This window comes from Protopterus annectens, chromosome 1.part1 (assembly GCF_019279795.1).
Source record: "Protopterus annectens isolate FY-2018-M chromosome 1.part1, PAN1.0, whole genome shotgun sequence".
NCBI classification, from domain to species: domain Eukaryota; kingdom Metazoa; phylum Chordata; order Ceratodontiformes; family Protopteridae; genus Protopterus; species Protopterus annectens.
In genome coordinates, this window is record NC_056726.1 from 535,073,236 (window position 1) to 535,085,430 (window position 12,195).

General features: G+C 39.6%; 1 long non-coding RNA gene across 1 annotated transcript in view; it reads left to right on the forward strand.

The window, feature by feature from the left end:
• Window positions 1-8,998: 8,998 nt before the first annotated feature.
• Window positions 8,999-12,195, forward strand: part of LOC122813348 — a 138,785-nt gene continuing 135,588 nt past the window's right edge. Inside the window, exon 1 of the long non-coding RNA XR_006366668.1 lies at window positions 8,999-9,276. This is a non-coding gene — a long non-coding RNA (uncharacterized LOC122813348). The remainder of the gene's footprint in view (window positions 9,277-12,195) is intronic.

The window sequence follows — 12,195 nt, forward strand, 5'->3', positions numbered from 1 at the left end:
GTTATTTGATTTATATTTAGAGCCACTGGCAAGGATAATAAGGGACCCAGAAATTCAAGGATACATTCAGTATGGTAATCAAGGAAAATTGGCTTTATTTGCAGATGATATTATTTTGAACTTGATAAATCCAGAAACAGACACGTTGTTGTGTGTTGTGGGAACATTTTGAGACAGTTTCAAGTATTTTCAGAATATAAAATTAATGATGATAAAACAAAGGCTACAGTTGCTAGTTATATGCCCACACACAAACTGGTTCAGTTCTACCTGTATTTATGGGACACAAGATGAAGCATTTAGGAGTATGGATTAAAAAGACTTCTGTTATGGTAGCTAAGGATATGTAGGAAGACTAAACACCAGATAATACATAAACTAAAAAAAATAGAAAATCTTGTTTATGGATATGTTTTAGCCCCTTTAGTCTTATATACAGGTCAGATATATTTGTATCAACCAGAAAAGCAGCAGTGGACAATAATTAATCAAATGTTGAAGGAATTTTTCTGGGAGGTGTAGAGGTCAAGCATTAAGTGGGATAAGCTGATGTTGTCCATAGAACAAGGTAGATGAGGATTGACAGATTTGAATGGATTATTTAGAGCTACACAGTTAATGCTTATATATACACACACACACACACACACATACATGCACGCACGCACGCACGCACACACCCACACAACACACATATAGCACAAACAGAAGCAAAGAAAGGGATGATGATGAAAAGGAGGTGGGTGGAGTTTGAGAAATAAAGACAGAATATGACTTAGGTGCAGATCCTTAAGGAGAATAATAACATATTCATAAAGCTGCAGAAAGTATTATAAGAACTAAGCCAACATGGGAATGGAGAAAAAAGATTTTGTAAAAGGGTGACTGCAAGTATGGATATAGAAAATGGGAAGAGGGGTCTAGGATTTACTAGAGAAAATTGGCAAAAGAACTGTGGTACTGAGAACAAATAACTAGAGAGGGGAAAGGTTATAGAGTGGGATGAGACTAAGCAGAAGTTTGGACTGCAGGTTAGAGACTGCCTTCCCTACCAGGGATTGGTATCAGAGTATAGGTAGAGAGGAAGGGACAGGGAGTGCTAAGTAAAAGACCAGCTCTTTTAGAGTTTTTTAGTTGATTTTAGAACAGAAGTTACTGTCAGAAAGAGATAATTAATAGGACATATAAAATATTGCATGGTAACTATAACAATCAATCAGAGGATGTTAGAAAAAATTGGGAAGAGAGACTGAAAAGCAATTTACAGAAAAACAGTGGGAGGACATCTGTATGGTTTTCAGGTATGCAGCAAAGTCCTTAAGGTTTAGGATTTTGCTTCAAAGTGCTTGCATAGATACCAAAATTGAAACATAAAATCTGACTCTTAACTCAACCAAAATTGAAACGTAAAATCCAACTCTTATTCAACCAAAATTAAAACATAAAATCTGGTGTTCCATTTTTACCACTTTTTGTTGGTGTTGCTTGCATAGATACACCAAGAAGACTTAAAAGAATACTTCCTCAGGTAGATAAATGCTGAAAGTATGATGGAAAGAGAGAGGTAAATGGAAAAATATTTTTGAGTTTTATGAGATGGCAGATTTTAAAAATTCCCTACAGAGTATTCTGTCAGAAATGTGGGGGGAACAAATTGCTGTAATTTAGGAAATGATTCTTTAGAGCTTGGACACAAGATCAGATATATATGTCTGTATATATATATATATATATATATATATATATATATATATATATATATATATATTATTATTATTATTATTATATATTATATATTCACTTATATAAGCGTCATTCAGTCTGTCAAATCTGTTCATTGACATAGTGAATGGAATGAGAATACGTTGAGTACTTACATTGTCAAATATTTCAGATATATGAAGAAAGAAAAACAATTGCATGTGGATAAGATAAGTGTGGGTTTGGGGGTTTAATACTGAAACTTTCCGATATACCAAAAGTTTCAACATTATAGAGTGTGAGTATTTATAGGTTAGGATTAGTATAAGGGTTAAGTAAGCAGATAGTTAATATTGTGCTGATGCTGTTATGCATTTTTTTAAGATAAGATGGGGTTGTGTTTAGGAGCAGGGTTAGCATGGATTAGCAAGGTGGTGTGTGTGTGTGTGTGGAGGAGGCAAAGTGCCCTCTGTTCCACCTTACTTATGGATGCAAACTCTAACTCTGCCCCAAACCCCAACACTACATCTTATCTAAGGAAAAAAAACTTCCTGATAGGGTTTATATTAGATCTCCAAAGGCTTAGGTTGTCGAATGCTGAAACGTCGACACCTAAACGTCGAAGTCTAATAAATGTGAAAGCCAATTACGCTTTGCTTGGCTGTCATCAGGGATTTGCCCTTTTCCCCGATACAGAGTGATCTCAGAGTTGGTATATTAAGTTAGGGGGGTGTGGGGGGCACAGCCCCCCCCCCATGTCTGGGGGTGTGGGGAGCAAAGCCTCCCAATTTATTAGGGTTTTAGAGTTTTTTATTTATTTTGTTGGCCATACAAATTTTTCCCTGGGAAAAAATTTGCGTAATTGTCCTGTCGCGTTTATTAGATTTCGATGTTTAAGTTTTGCCGTTTCGGCATTCGACAACCTAAGTGTTCGAAGATCTAATATAAACCCTTTAGTACACTACTTCTATTTAGACAAAGTTTGTTTGAATTTAGCAGTAGGGTTTTGGTTAACAAACTGCAAAACAACACTGTTTGTTTCTTTCTTGAATCATTTTTTTTCATTCTTGTGGATTCTTTGCTATGTTGATTTTCAAAATGCCAGCATGGATCACCTCTGTTTCAATACACATGTGTTTTGAAAAAAATCAACATTTGCACACACACATATATATAAAAACATATAACATATGCAGGTATATGGCTCCTATGTTACTGGTTGATTGTAGCTAATACTGACCTCTCTATTATCAGCCCACTTTGGCTGACAGGAGTGCGACAAAGGATAATCCCTGGGGAAGGGATAATCTTGGAGTTAGTACATACAATTAGCAGGAGATGTGGTGATGCCACCCTGCAAAACCGCTAAAAAAATGCTTATTTTGAGGCGTATTCTTGGAGCATGAGCAGAAGAGTGCAATTTGATGTTACGGTGTTGATGTTAACTATGTTGACATAACTCTGAATTAACTAATGCCACTAATTTGATCTAATTTGATTATACTAAATCTATGCACATACATATATACATACACTCAAAAATGACTACACGTAAATAAATGAAGCAGTAAACAAGGGAAGCTTGCCCTTAAGAACTTTTACCAAAAGAAAAACTGCTTTCTTGGGATATGGTACATACTGACCTCACATAAATAAGGTTTACACTAACAGTTGTAGAGGAGGGTTATAAGCACGGTCTTCCAAGGCCTTCCAACTCCTCACTGTGAGCTTAGTGCTTTAAAATGTAAGACTATCCATAGTAACTGCAAGTTGACTGAATTTGTTGCATTGTTACATATACACACATTTCTAGCAGAGTTTAGTAATAACTTTCAGTGGTACCACTATTTCATGCTTTGCTAGTTTCTGCCATCAGTCAGGCCATTCTGGTACACTAGGATTACTATTTTCTGAACCAATCTTATAAATGAATCAGCTGTAATAAAAATATTTTGTTAGTTTTAGCTGAGCAGTGTTTCTCTTTCTCAGAGGCAGATGCCGTGGTCATGGAGATGCAGTGGTTAGTGTTGCCACCTTACAGCAAGAGGTTCTCTGGTTCAATTCTTGGCTGGGGTGCATTCTGTGTGAAGTCTGCATGTCCTCCTTATGGTCCCGTGGGTTTTCTGCGGTGCTCCGGTTTCCTGCCACATCCCAAAGACATGGTGTAGGTGGACTAGACACTCCAAATTGGCCCTACGTGTAAGTGTGTGTGTGTGTGTGTGCGTGCACGTGTGTGTCTTCTGTGGAAGGTTGGGCACTGGGATGGCAACTCTACACCATAAAACTTTACTGCCAATTGTTCTGCGGACCATTGTTCCGCTGTGGCGACCCCTAACTGGGAAAAGCTGAAAGGAGAAGAAGAACAGGCAGATCCCATAGTCACTGCTCATGCAGTACAGTTACCCTTGGTATCAATTAAAAATCAGCCAATATCTTTTGAAACTAAATAAAGATTATATGGGTGAACACCTTAACCATTATACTAAACCCTCCCATAAACAAAACAAAGCAGTCTCACAATGAAAACAGACTTAGCCAGAGCAACAGTAAATTTCTATAGCCTTAAAACTCAAATTCATTGAAAGCCACATGCATTAAAAATGCATCTGGCCAGTGACAGATTAAGTGTACCTTGGACCTGGGCTGTTTTCAAACTTTGTACTCTCTACACACATTTTTACGACCATGCATAAATGCATGTGTTCTTTGATTCATTTTCTTGATTGTATTAAATTATATTCCTTGTTGGATACACTGACTTTTGTTAGAGTGTGTTTTAAATTTGTAGTTTTGAATATTTTTCCTGTAAGCAGGGAAACAAAAAGTATGAACCAATAATGACTACCCATTTTGGTACATTTCAACCATAAAAAGCCAATCAAACTGCTGTCATTATAATCCACCAGTAACAGCCAGTACGCGCAACCTCTGCAGAAGTAAAAATCATCTGAATAATTTTATGTTAAAGAGAACTATTACTAATGCAGAAGTGTTCTGGTGATTATCACCATAACATTTCCTGAACAAGCTCAGTTATGCAATAGGGAATGGCTGTCAAAGAACAACAGCAGGTACATTGTTACTAGACACTACATCCTAAAGGCAACATACTTAGGAGTGCAGCACCCCTCTTATGCTGCACTACAGTGTCAGCAATCAAACTATAGGTATCGGAATAATAGCCACAGCCTCCTGCACCAAAAGGATGCATACAACCAGCTGCACCACTGACATTGACTATGAACCACAAAACTATAAAACTCTATGACTGACATTGACAGACTGTAATCCTCAGTGATTTGCAAAAAAACAGACAAAAAATTAAAGGAGACCTGGCAGTTGGTATGGAGTATTAAGGCTCTTGCTTCTCAATAATTAAGGTTCAGGGATGGACTCTGAGCAAAGTTACTTAACTAGACAGTGCTCCTAACTGGGACATTACACACACACCAATTAAGATGCTGTATGCTCTCTCAAAGCACAAACTGTGACACGTTGCCCCACTGTGACCAGTTTCTCACTCATATCTTCTGTCATTGCCAATCTTGAGAGGTGCTCCATTTCTCTACATATATGCTCTCTGCTGCCAAGAGTATTACTCAGATCTCTTGTAGCCTGACATAATTACATCACCACGTGAGTTACATTATGTCATCTTAAAGCTGAGGTTTCTGGGGAGTATTGTGTTTTTTAAGCTGGAAGGCAGTTCTTTATATTTTGAAGCATAAGCTGATGATGGAAGGCAGATTTTTATATTTTTAAATTGAAGCTAGGCACCCCCAGATGGCACAGGGACCTAATGCAGCTGCCTAGGTCGCTTAGTGCTGTATCTGATTCTGAGGGTATGAACATTTATGCACCAAGATGGAAAGAAGTAAAAGATATATATCAGATAGCTGCTATCATAGTCAACAATGAATTGTAGAAGATTTTTAACAAATGTACTTTTTTTTTGTAGCTGATTACATGAGTTCCTCAGACAGAATTTTTTATTATTGATAGATTTTACAAGGGACATAACATCTGAATTAACTAGCAAAGCAATGATTACCGTATTTCCCCGAAAATAAGACTGGGTCTTATACTCCCCCCCCCCCACCAAAATAAGCATTAGGGCTTATTATTAGGGGATGCTTTATTTACCCCTCCATACAACGATCTACAGTTATTCATTTATTCATGTACAAAAATCAACATTTATTCATGTATACAAATCGACATTTATTCATGTACACAAATTGACATTTATTTGGTACTTTTCTGTTATTAGGCAACAGTTCTAGGTAACGTGTTAACAGTTGTGTGACAATTCTACATAAACAGTGCAACAAACATTTCAACTTCAGAATATCTACACCTTGGCTTTCACAGTGCAATATTTCATGCCTAACAGAAAATGCAGAAAAGTCTCAATACATGTATATTGGAGGAGGGGAATAAAACGTGAATAACTGCCAGTTTTTCAGTGGTGGTGTTTTCTTTATTCCTTACCCAAACTGTAAGAAAAGAATGATGGAAAGTCATAAAAATGAAGTTTGGAAACTAGTGGTCTTACTTTGTAATTACCCCTTGATAATGAAATGTTACCTTAATACAATAAAGTAAAAAAACTGACAAGAGCTTGCTGGCAGCTGAAAGCAGAAGCAATCCATTCTGTTGCCCCGATAATGGAAAAGTTATTCCAGTACAGTCATCTTCTTCTGGAACATTGTCATGAGTCTCCAACTCCCGTATTCCGGCCTGAATTTCTTGCGGCTCCATTTCCTGTAGAACCATTGGCCCCAATCTGTTATGCCTAGCAACAGAGCTCTCCTTAAACGAGCACTTCTTGTCCATGTAGCCTGCTCATAGTGCATTGGCAACACAGCTGTCAGTGATTTTTATCCCATTAATTCTTCACCCAATTCACAACCTCTTGCAGGCTAGGCTTCACAAAGTTTCCATGCTGATTTCTCTCCATTCTATTTTCAATGTAGTCATTGAGTTCCATGTGTAAATGGTCCTTGAATGGCTTGTTTATTGCAATATCAAGAGTCTGGAGATAGGCAGTCATTTCTGCAGGAATCATTATTTGATCTATTCTTCTCTGTGCAAGGAATTTCTTCATGTCTTTAGCGCGGTGAGTGCTGGCTGAATCCCAGACTAGAAGACCTCTTTCGCCACCTCGCAAAACAAGTGGCAGCATTACATCGACCCACTTCCTTATAACTGCTTTTGTGCACCAGGCTTTTTCGGTTTCAAGAATGTAAATGCCTGAAACACATTCAGTCTTATCTTTCTTGCCCTTACTAATGATTAGAGGTGGGGCTTTCTTTCCATCTAGATGAATTGCCAAAATACAGATAAAATGTGCACTTTCATAACCAGTGGAGGGAATGTAGATTGACGAGGCACCCCTTTGATCAATTGTTGTTTGAAATCCTTGGCCCATAAACACTGCAGTTTCATCCATGGCAATCATGTTGGAGAGTTGGTATTTAGAAAATCGATGCCATCAACAAAGGACTTGAATGCAAGTGTACATTTAATAACTTCAGTATCTTCCAGCTTGAATAGTGTTGTTGATCTTCTTAGAGACAATTCATATTGCTGAAGAAAGCCATCCAGCCAATGTTGTGATGCTTTGAATTTTTCTGGGGATATTTCTAACTGTGTTGCCATAGCAAGGGCAAATGCTTGAATATGAGCCCTGCACACAACCAAAGCCTTTGCTCTCCTGTTAGCAATCTATTCACAGATGATGTCTTCCAGCTCAGGAAATAATGGTTGCCGACCTGATCCACACTTGCACTTCTTAGCATTTCCCTCGTCGGCCTGTTGACTGAGGTTGTTGTATGCTGCTCGCCATTTTTTTACCATTTGGAGATCCAACTTCTTCTCTTTGCAGAAAGCCATCAGATTCTTTCCCCAGGAGTCCTCCACGATTCCTTTCATGTACTCATCGGAATAGCTCTTTCTTTTTGCATTCATCTTGTCTGGGGGGGGGGGTTAATTGAAGACTTACAAGCCAGAAGTGGCAACACAAAATGATGACGATTAAGAAGACACAACCACAATCAAGTGAGCACTTTTTACATGCATTGTCTGTACTTTGACCAATCAAAGTACACTTGCCAGTGTTTATGGGCCAAGGATCTCAACCGTCAAATGTGAGTGAGGATTAGGGTTACAGTAAGAATCATGGAGGACTCCCAGGGAAAGAATCTTATGACTTTCTGCGAAGAGAAGATGTTGGGTGACAGAATGGTCCGAAAATGGCAAGCAGAGTACGATAACCTCAGTCAACAGGTGTCAATAATATTATTATTTTATAATTCAACACGTCCATTGTGTGTTGTTAACGATTTTAACTGGGGCTTATTTTTGGGGTAGGGCTTATATCATGACCACCCTGGAAAACTATGCTAGGCATTATTCTCTAGTTAGGTCTTATTTACGAAGAAATATGGTAGTTGTGGAAATGAGCTTTAGCTGGCTTGTTTCAGTACAGTGCATTGAGGTAAAATTCAATATTCTTAGGTTGCATTTCAGCAAATAAGATATGTGTAGATTTATTTTATTTTACTGAAAGTGTGAAGCCTGCATAAATATGAATATTTTTTGCATGTGAACATTTACAAAACCATGGATGGGATTCAGTATTTTATATTATTGAAGTGTGATGCATCTACTTTGAATTTGCAGTTATCTCATCAAGCTACATAGGCGCTGTGCAGTGGGAAAGTACATTGTTTGCATTTGTTTAAACAGTTACATTGATAATTAGTCCATCCATCCATCCTCAACCCCTTTTCGCACATGGGGGCGGGGTGTCACTTCAACAGTGACAATCATTGTGAGCCAAGGTTTATACCGCCAGGTGGCTAGCCCTGCCGCGGACATTGATAATTAGCCATTCATTGATGATTTGTATACTACAGTGCTGTATGACTGTGATGATCATGTAAATGTACACTAGAAGGTATCTTTGCCCCTAGTTTCGAGAAATAATTAATTAATGAAACATGATAATGCTGAATGAACGAATTACTTAAGTTAATACACTCTCTGAAGAACAGGTTGTGCGTGTTACTGGAAGGTATGCAATACTCTGTAAGTTTGTGTATTTTTGGAAAAATTCTGGATACGCCTATTATTTAACTTGTAATGCTCACTCCTTTACTTGCCATAAAATCTGTGTCATTGAGCAAAACCGTCAAGTAAATTCAGAAATGGTTGACAAGTTTTATAAACATGTTATTAATCGACACACTTTCTCACCTCTGTCGGTACACTAATGTGGAACCGCCTACTGACTAGAACTGATGCATTTGTGGTGCAATCACACTTAGATTGAGAGGTGCTGTACCAATGCCGAGCGCTGTGTCAACGAGTATATCCGGAAAAGTAGGTCCCTGGCACAACGTAAGGGAATTCTGTGATCTCTTGCAGTGTGCTAAGTATCAAGCAGTTGACACAGTTTGTTTTTTTTGGGCTGATTAGTCAACCTAATACATGAAGCTGGAAGATGATGCGGGGATTGCTGATAGGGTTCTTTCATACGAAAATCTGGTGCATGCAGTTGCTGGAGCTGCGGTGAGTGTGGAATGGTGTGGGCCATTAAGTGCATAGCTGTCTGAAACATAGCGTAACACTTTCATATTTTTTACTTACATATTTTTTTGTGGGGTCGGAGATAGTGGTGTCGGAAGATGACGGTTACCTTTATGTTCCTTGAATTGTGTGTGGGTTGCACAGAGGCAGCCAGTGGACATGTCGGTCTCAACACATGCAAGGCTTTCTTGTGTAAAACTTTTCTGCAGTTTAGACTGTGATAGCTCGTTGATGTGGTCTGACATAACATTTTCCTCTCCTCGTTTATTCCTTGTTACGGTTTTGAGTCGGAGCTCCTAAGAGTTTAACTTTAGGAGGACAATTTGACAATTGTGGCATTTTTTTTACAGTTGTCATGCTGCTATTGAAATGAATGAATCCTTTAGAAATGCAGTATCCTTATATTACTGGGCTAACGGTGAACGTGAAACTCCAGTCTGTTATCAGTGCATCTAAAGCCAAACCGTGACTGAACCGTTTGTACTACTGTTCGCTCCCACCCTCGGTTATAAATGAAAACGGTATTTTTAAAATAATTTCACTGTAAATTTTTGTATTTTGTCTAAGTTATACAGTAGTAAGCCAATGTGTGCAGTTGAGTTAAGGATGCAGAAATTGTTTTGTATTAATCTCATAACAAGTACAAACCATTTTGATTCACTGAGTATGTTACACAGGTAAGCACAATACAAAGAAGTTATGTACCTGCCATAACGCGTTCCATGTTAGCTGTCTTCATCTCGCCTTCTTTCTTGCTGGTTGGGATCGGAGCCAATCCTCTGCTCTGACTCTGCCATCTTCTATAGCTCGAGTGCTGTTTACTGGCTCTAAGCTACCCCTTATCCCATGATGCCTAGCGATAGCTACCCAGATCTCGTTTGAAATAGCTAACTCCAGACATAGCCAGAGAATAAACCTGTCCAAATAAAAAGGCTGAGCATACCTGTCGTATTCTCTAAGTCAGTAGAGGAAACGATCCAGAGAACACTCAGCCAGTGAAATCGGAATTCCTCTCGGTCCAATAGGACAGGGGGACGGAGAGTGGGACGCAAGAAAGAAGGTGAGATGAAGACAACTAACATGGAACGTTATGGTAGGTACATAACTTTTTTTATGTTATGCTGTCTATCTCGCCTTCGTTCTTGCTGGTTGGGACAGCGTCCCATCCCTAGCACCTATAATCCTGGGCGACTCTTCAGAATAGTGGAACCAAAGGCAGCTCTGCTCCTGGAGACCATATCTAGCTTGTAATGAGAAATAAAGGTATGAGGATTTGCCCACGTAACAGCTGCACAGATAGAATCCAAGGGCAATCTAGATTGGAAGGCTACAGAGGTGGCCAAGGCCCTAGTAGAATGACCTTTCGGTTTAATAGGTAACTCTTTGTTTCTTAATTGATAAATGAAAGTAATAGTGTGAAACAACCACCTGGATAAGGTCACCTTGTTTGCTTAGAGCATAAGAAAGGAAAAGTTGGTCTGACTTCCTTATCTCCTTAGTCTGTGCAGGTAAAAACGCAATTGTCTATGAACGTCCAATTGGTGTAATTTGTACTCTGCTTTGTTGGTGTGGTTAGGGAAAAACACAGGAAGGTCTATAGATTGGTTCAAATTATTTTCTGAGCAGACTTTTGGAAGAAACTAAGGATTAGTCCTCAGAGCAACCCTGTCCTTATGAAAAACCAAATATGGAGGACGAACACATAGTGCCTGAAGTTCAGAGAAGCGTCTGGCTGAAGTAATGGCTACCAGAAAGAGTGTCTTCCAAGATAGAAACTTAATGGAGCAGAACACTGCTGGTTTAACAGGGGGCAGAGTTAAGGAAGTTAGTACCAAATTAAGGTCCCAAGGAGAAGGGGGATCTCTCACTGGAGGCCTAAGGAGAGTGGTCCCTTTCAAAAAGGCTTTACAGAGCTTGTGAGACATAATGTTTGAATTTGATAAACCAACATGAAAGTTAGAAATGGCCGCTAATTGAACCCTAATTGTAGCAGAAGCGGACCCAGAATTAAAAAGTTGTGCTAGGAATTCCAGAATTTCGTGGACTGGGGCTGAAAAGGGATCTACGTTCCTAGCCTCTGCCCAACAAGAAAAACGTTTCCATTTACTAGCATAAGTTTCTGGTTGTGGACTTGTGAGCGGAGACAATAATCTCGCACGCAGCCGAGGCAATGCTGGGAAGCCTGGTTAAGGTTGGAAATGGAGCAACCAAGCTGTGAGCTGGAAAGATTGGAGGGATTGATGCAACCCGCCTGATTGATGAATTAGTAAGTCTGGAATCGGATCCAGAGTCCAAGGCTGATCGAGAAGGTAATGGTGCAGGAATGGGAACCATATCTGTCGAGGCCAGTGGGGGCAATGAGGATCATTTTGCAACCCAACGTTATTGCTTTCTGTATGAGTTTTGGAATCGGGGGAAACGGAAGAAATGCATAAAGAAGTCCCTGAGGCCAATCGTGGACTAGAGCGTCTCTGGGTGAGTGACCTGGAAGCGGAAGAAGGGAGAAGTAGTTGCTGCATTTGCTGTTAAAGGGGGGGTGGCAAAGTGGTCGCAGCAAGGCTGTCCCCATTTGTGGAAAATAAGATCCGCAACTTCCTGATTCAGAGACCACTCGTGAGGCATGAGGATAGCTGTGCTGAGCCTGTCCGCTATGATGTTGGATCTCCCAGGGATGTGCGTCACAATCAGAAAACGTTGGGAGGAAATTGCCCACTGCCACAGTCTGAGTGCTTCTCGACACAGGGGGTAGGACCTGGTTCCGCCCTGCTTGTTGATGTACCACACCACTGACATGTTGTCTGTTTGAATTGCAATGGTCCCAGAAGGAAGAGAGTCCTGAAGGGCTTGCAACCCTAGGAGCACGGCTCTCATTTCTAGGACGTTTATGTGCAGATGGTACTC